Raw genomic sequence first — 7842 nt, 5'->3', positions numbered from 1 at the left:
TCCTGCTGCATCTGTTGTGTTCGGTTTATGGACATTAATTGTTACAGCAAACCTCTCTCTAGCCTCGGTGTCCAACGCCAGTTCATGTTGTCTTGCACAAGGCAGCACCTGCAGATATCAAGCCTTTCTCGGTTCCCAGATCACAATAAAAAGGAAGAGAAAGCTTGGGAGTATCTTCATACTTTCTGAGCTCCCTGGATATTGCTTTAAAATTACCAGCTATATTCTGTCCTACTGAATGCTGGATGAAAAAAAAAAAAAACCCTCCGCTGCTTTGTCTTTCTTTAAAATTTAGGCATTACAGAAGAAAGAAGAGAATTAAAAGCCAGGAGTAGAAAACAAGCCCTGGACTCGCTGTTCTGCTGGCAGAAGTTGGCTTAGCTGAAGACCTGGTCCCGCTGCGTCCTCCACACCCCCGCTCTGCTGTCCCCATGTCCCCTCTGTTTCTGCTGCATCGGCGAAGAAAGCTTGTGGGGAGTTTTCAACTTGCTGACAGATCTCTTTCCTCAGGAAGAGCAGCTGCTGGGTTAGTCCCATAATAATGCCATTCGGTATCAACCCATCCCTCTAGAGTCCCGCTTGCCACCTTTGATTTGCAGCTGGTGCTCTCAGACACTCAGTTATTCATTGTCCCTGTGGCTGGTGGGGCAGCTTATCCCACCAGACTCCCTGGACTTGGCAGGAAAAGATGCGGCTGACTCTTAGGATGTTCAGGATATTCCAAAAAAGTCTTTGGTTTATTGTTATTTCCACTTAGAAAACACATTTCACTAAAAAAAGAATTCCAAGTATTTAGAAACATCTTGGTCTTGCTCTCCCATTTACAGCAGCAAGGACCAAGAATAACTCCACCGCAGCCAGCGGTGTAACGCTGGGATAAAACCAGAGCCATGCCAGTCACAGAATTAATGTCTCAGAGCACTGGTTTTCGAGTATCCCGGGACAGAAATTAGATCTTCAAAAGCTCCCAGCTCCCTTTCAGACGCCTCTTAACTGACCGCAGTTTCAGATGTTGCTCAGCATTTTCCCGCAGACGTTGAGTGCTTTGGAAAACCTGTTGACAGGCCCCTGAACTTGTTGTCAAAAAAGCAACGATCTGTGCTGAGACTCTGAAACTCATCCTTTGTGGCAGCTGAAACAAGTTCTGCTGAGCTGTCGAGAGCAGACAAACAAGTCCATCTGGTCCTAGTTAGTGAGTTATCACCTCTTCGGCTAAGGCCCATTACGGGGGTGGGAAGAGCTTCTCTCTGTCTATGTTACTCTGCTCAACTTTCCTGGTCATCCGTCACACTCCTTCCAATCTCCTGATCTCTTCCCTTCACTTAATTTCACCATTTTATTTTTTTTTTCTTTAGCTTTCTGCATCTGGTAGTTCTAACTATGTCCATCTCCAGTTGGGCATGGTCCAAACACCCTCCAGGTCTTCTGTCAAGTCCCTCTCCTCGCATGCCCTTGTACCAAGGCGCCTCATGGCATCTCTCTGTTTTCTTGCAACATGCTTGCTCCGGTTGTCAGATTTGATATTCTTGGCAAGGAGTAACTATCGGGGAAAAAATGGATTAAATTAAATAACAAACCCACTCCAAACCAACAAACGCCGAAAAGGAGCCAGCCAGCCAAGCTGCAGGAGTATGAAAACGGAAGGCTTTCTCCATAAACGCTCCCAGCTGCAATCAGCAGTTGCTAGTGGCTCTCTAATAACAGGAAGAGTAAAATTAAAAATATGTTTCTGAGATCACTGCTAATTGACCAAAAATGTTGCCTTTGACAATGTGTAATTTTAATAAAATCTTAATGCCAAAGGCCCTAATTCCCCATTCTCAGTCTAGATCCAGCCACACTCTCGTGCTCCGCAGCTATGGCTGAGCTAACGGGCAGCTCAGCAGATGAAGGTATGTCCCAAGCTCTGTCCTCCTGCAGGAGTTTGACCTGGAAAGCTGAAGTCCAGATGGACTAGTGCCACCCCAGGCACGTCCCAGAGGGTGGCTGCATGCCCCCACTGCGACCACTGCCCATCACAGAGTGCGGCGCAGCCGCTGCCTACGCCAGCACGCACCTTTCTGCACCAGGGTCTGTATTTGCTTCACCTCACTTCAGTGCTCCACCCAGACTGGCAGAAGACATCACTGCCCAGGTCCTGCCGCAGGACCACGGGTGGCCGATAGCCCCCAGACTGAGGGACCCACGGGTGCACAAGCCATGAACTTACCCAAGGGACCAACGCTGAGCACTCCTCCCTCTATCCCCTGCCACAAGCAATACTAATTCAGACCTGCATCTCTGTTGTGACCACCGAGGCTATCAGATGCTCTAAGGTGGGTCCTTGCCTTGTTCCCCATGGTTCAGCACTGCAGGGGTAAAGGTGCACCCCCTTCAGCGGGAACAGAACCGGGCAGAGCTGGGATGCCAGCACCCTGCTCTCCGCTTGGAACCAGGGTTTGGACTGGAAGGGTTTACATGCCTGAGCCACTCCTGCAAATTCACACAAACTGCAGCAGAGCCAAAAACCAAACCCTGCCTTCCTCACATCTCAGGGTAGGGCTGAAATCATTTCTTCACCGCTTAGCTTCATGCCTGACTCCACAAATGTAACAAGTTCTGCAGCATAAGTCCATCAAGGGGAATGAAAACCAGGCCACCATCCTGGGTTAGTGGCTGGAAATAAGACTCCAGAGTCCTGATTACCATCCCCTGCTCTAACACCTATGTAACACCATCTTGTTTTTATTCTTTATTGGAACAAATGGCAGAAATGGATACTACACAGAGAAGGACTTTAATTTGCTTTTTTAAAAAATTCTTTGGCTCTGGAATTTTCTGAAATTATTCCTTCTCTCACTGTCTGCATTGAAAGAGAATATCCATTTTTAAAAAGCTGGTGTTTGAAAAGCAAGCATAAATTAAAAGAGGATGTGGGCATAAAACAGCTATAGATTTCAATATCTATGAATAATTTCTAAAGCTCTCAGAAAACATGATTCATTGTTGTTACCATCAGCTTACCTGTGCCTCCAACTGAAGCAAACTCAGCCCTAAAAGTTTTAAATCGTAAAGATATTCCAGTGAAGTATCATCTTCTAAAACAAATCACAACGTTCACCATCTTTCCTGCGCTGCCCAAAACAAGCCTTGCCGTAAGAAATGTGATGAATCCATATATTGCTAGCAGGAGTAGGTTTTACTGGGGAGAGGTGGTTTAACAGAGTCCTTTACAAGGTGCAAGTGACAGTTCACTTCATCAGAAGAAAGAAACCCAACAGGACCCCAACTTCTCCCACTCTTCTGTCTGGTTTTGACAACCTCCATTGCTGCCTGGCTTCAGAGCAGCCTCCAGCTGCAGTACCTCTCCAGAGCAAGGGAGGAGACCGAGAATATCAGACACTAAGCTTGAGGGCTGGTAAACGGCACACGGGAGTATCAGCCTTTGCAAACTAGGTCATGAATTAGGCTACATGACTGGTTTTGTTCAAGCCCATTGTCATCCTCTCCTCAAAGGGACCATGACATTTTCATGATGTTGGTCTGTACCAGAAGGACAAATTCAGCAAGAACATTCACGGAACTCTGAGTTGGGCTGGTCTCACCACGATGGCACATCTGGGGCTCCTACCTGGGCCACACGAACACAGGACATCTAGGATGCATACACACCAGAGGAAGGATTAATGTGGATTTCAGTCAGAACAGACTCTTACTTCAGAGAGTTAATTTATCCTGCAATGAGAATATCCAAAAGTTTAGTGCTAGGACTCAGCCACCCACCCACGCAGTGGTTCAGCACGTGATGCTTCAGCAGAACGTACCATCCACGCACCCCACCAATCCCAACAACTCGTGTGCGACCAAGTCCAACCAAGCCACCCCAAAGGACAGAGATCAACCCCACGGGACCCCATTTGAAAGCAAGCAGACCAACTGGCAGATCTGTCCTCCACCCTTATCCAGCTCAAACTTCCAGCTTGCTCTCCCAGTGCAGTAAAAATAAACCTTTTCCACTGGAGGAAGACCAGCTGCTTCAAATCCTGTTCACTGAAAACCACTCAGTTAAAAAATAAAGAAATAGCCCAACCCCTTAACAAGAGTATTTCTAAGAAAGAGCTGGGAGGAGGGGCAGATCTGCAGGTAAGGCAGCGGGCAGGTACCGAGGGAAAGGGGGCTCACCACTCAGCTCCCAAATACAATTTTTTGTGGGACTGAACAGTCTGTCTCCATCCTGCCCTTCACCCAAACTTCTCAGCATTTAGGCTCTTCAGAATACTGCCTGCTTTACAGCCTCTGTTTCCATAAAACCTATCATAACAGATCCCCATTGTTATCTATAAAATTGTATTATAGTACAATTTAGAAATCATCATCTTTGCTCTCTGTTGAAATCAGTAGCATCTGGATAGGAAATCAGACTTCTCTCTTTCATTTTCCTCCTCCCGTACAGTGTCGCTTCCCTCTACTTCAGAAGGTATTTCTTAGGCTTAGTGGCAAATTGGGATTTGGATTAGGAGACATAATTTGTTTAGATCTAGATGACTCTTCCTTCTCATTAGAGCTGCACTAGGCACATTAGAATTCCCAGCAATTTTTTTTTTTTTTTTTTTTTTTAAAACTCACCAAGCCACGGTTTACCCACTTGAAAGGTAAGATCAGTGACATTAAGCTGCTCCTCAACTGCTGGTCAGATGCTACGAAGGGGAGAAAACGCCATACTACACATGGACACTTTTATTGCATCCCTTAGGTATATTCCAATTCTCTGAACTAAAGCAATTTAAAAACTAGACATAGTCACTATTTCATTTGCAATCTTATATCCCTGCCAGTCACAGCATCATGGTCATTCTTCACTTACATCCCATGATATGCCCACCTATAACAAGAAAACAGTCGAGTCTGAAATTCATACAAGCCAACCTGTAAGATCTCAGTCAAAGGAGGAAAGCAGCACAATGGTAAAATGTATCTGTGAATGAACAACATAAGAATTCAGTGCTTCTTTTTTTTTTAAGTTTATTTAAAATGAGTGACTTGAACACCTATGGAAAAATTATTCTTCTTTCTGCTTACCCCCAATTCAAAAAGAGAGCTCAGAGGAGCCTTTCTTAGGAAACATGACTTTTCCAAATGTGCCTATTTACGCTCTGCTTGAACCATATCTTGAGGGACAGAAAGGATAGCAACGAGGCTGTATTTGCTTTTATTGCTAAATATGACAATATGTCAGTCTACCCAGGGAAAAAGTAGCTGAACTTAAAACAAAACACAGACTTTATTTCTTTGGAAAAAGAATCCCCAAATTTTTCTCCTAAATAAGCAAGACAAAATTTGGCAGGAAGTTTTGTTCTTGACCAACAGCTAACTAAATTTCATGCTAAAAGTTGACAGGAGATGGAAGAAGGACTTCCATGGATAGAGACATTTCTGTGGGTATTTTCTTTCCCTCCCCTTGAACATATATTGCAGAGCACTAGGCACTGAGAAAGCAAGAAAATCAGAGAAGCCCCTACACGTGATTCTGACTTTCCTCAGAAGAGAATTAAGGCTTCAGGCTCCAACTAGCCATGACTGCAGATATGAATAAACGCTTGAGCCTGAAGCAATTTCTGAGCATCAGCACATCCCTTCAAGGCTTGAATCCTACAGACCTTCCTTTGAAGTGAAGCACTTCAAGGCAACATCCCCCATTCATTTGATGGTTTGACCCTGTGCTCAGATCTCTCCTCCAGCATGAAAGACTTTAAGGTATTTGTAGTTGTAGGAAAAAGAAGAGAGAAATTTCAGCAGCTCGATGGGAAGCGATACATGCACGGCTGAAAGGAGACACCAGGCTGTCACTACACCAGGCACCAGCTGGGCTGCCCGTAAGGCACTCAAAGGTAAACAGAGCAAGTACCAGATCACCTCTGCCCCAGGATTTTATTTCAAACAAAACCCAAGTTAACGGAGGAACTGGAACTCACCAAAAAGCCTTTTTTTTTTAAATTAAAAAAAAAAAAAAAAGTCTCCTTCATAGGATGGTACCTATGACTACATGAAATCCTGAAAAATGCAGATAATTATTTTGCTGATTGCAATATGAAGCCTTTAATATTCAGCCATCTCCTTGAGGAAGACAAGTAGATGCTAAACACTTTAAACCTTGTATACACTCAGCACAATTATTTCCAGCTGGAGGACTATCATTAAGCTTTATTCCTCATACTATTAATCCCTTTAGAACTATAAAACACATTCCAAGAAAAATTTTGAAAGACAAGGCTTTTTTAAAAAAAAACTTAGAAGTTTAACTGTTAGTCCCTATGGAAAATAGATCCTGGTTTTCAGTTCCAATGCCATACCAAAGATAACCATAAACAAGGGAGAAACTGTTTATAAAGCAAGTGGCTTTATTTCAAGCCACCAGTTACAGTGAGTTCAGGTGCTGCTTACAAAAGCACAGGATTAAACAATCCTGATTGCTAGGAACTGTAAAATATTGCATTCCTTGAAGTGCCGAATGTTAACTTTCTTCCACTTGACCTCCTGGAACAGCTGCCTTGCCAGCTCCACTGCCTTTGTTGAAAGTTATTTGTCATACTGAACAGAGGCTCCTGGAAAAAAACTATGCTGGGAGCAGAGGTGTAGAACATCACGGTCTGATTTTTTTAAGAACTCACAGTCACACTGCAGTTTTACAAAAACAAATGATCTGCCTGTCTTTTCCTAGATGAGTACAAGAAGCATAGTAGAAAATTAAACATCAATACGGCATCAATAGTGAAAGCACAGGGCTCTTACTCAACAAAAAGCACAGAGCGCTTTAGTTTTCCAGTACTGGTGAAGAACATTCAGTAGTTAATGATGCAAAACCCACCAAGAGATAAGGCTTGAGATTCCTTAATTATCATATTGTGTTTGTGTATTGCTGAGTCCTCAGATTGTGGGTCAGCTTACACTGCAGGAAGCTAAAATACAAAAGCTCTGAGGGGGGAGGTTAGAGATAGGATCTGCAAATTCTGTGGTTGAGCTGAACAACAATGCCAGCAAAAAACCTCAAATAAAGCTGCAGCCCGGAGCCATACAGTCCCTACAGCTCTTTCTCCAGAACCAGGGACAGAGAGCGCTACTGAAAAAAATGACTGAGTACACCTATGCATTATGCAAAAGCTTAAGAAAGGGATGTTCCTGCAGGTGTGGAGAACAACTGCCTGCATATCTGAAGAAAACCTCATCCAACCCCAGCCATCTGGCTTCTTAAAAGTATTATTTCCTCTAAGAAAAGAGTTACATTACTTCAAGGACACAAATGATGGCATTATGCACTTATGATTTCCATGAAGGCATTGAACTGGCATTTCAGCTATGTCTCTCCCTCTCCAAGAAAACCGTATGCTCACTTGCTCACTTTGGCACACTGATTATCTCTTGTAATACTGCGAGACCAATGTATTTTTTGTTGTTGCCATGACAACTGTGCTGTTAGGTCAGACCTAAAGCAGCAGCTGGCTTCTCCACTGCTGGACCCTGACAAGTACAGCACTTAACTTTTTTCCCCCTTCTAAATACATTGCCTATATACCAAGATTTTAGTAGCTTCAATTTAAAGAGAAAGAATTACAAACTACACCCATTTTTCTGCTTCCCAAGAATCATTACTATCATAAGGCAGGTAGCAGAAGTAACACAAACACATATTCCTCCAGTAGCTGTAGGAGCTCACACGACCTTAAGCATACTGAAAATCTCGCTTCCAAGTAAATATGGGTATTAGCTGCTGGCATTAGTACACTGTGCATAGCTCAATGAAAGGGTGGCAAATACAGCTAAGGCTAGTGAAAGCCTTTACAGGATTCCAGAGTCATGGCCAACAAA

The sequence above is a fragment of the Aquila chrysaetos genome, chromosome 19 (assembly GCF_900496995.4).
Source record: "Aquila chrysaetos chrysaetos chromosome 19, bAquChr1.4, whole genome shotgun sequence".
In the NCBI taxonomy this organism is placed as follows: domain Eukaryota; kingdom Metazoa; phylum Chordata; class Aves; order Accipitriformes; family Accipitridae; genus Aquila; species Aquila chrysaetos.
This window is presented reverse-complemented; position numbering follows the sequence as displayed.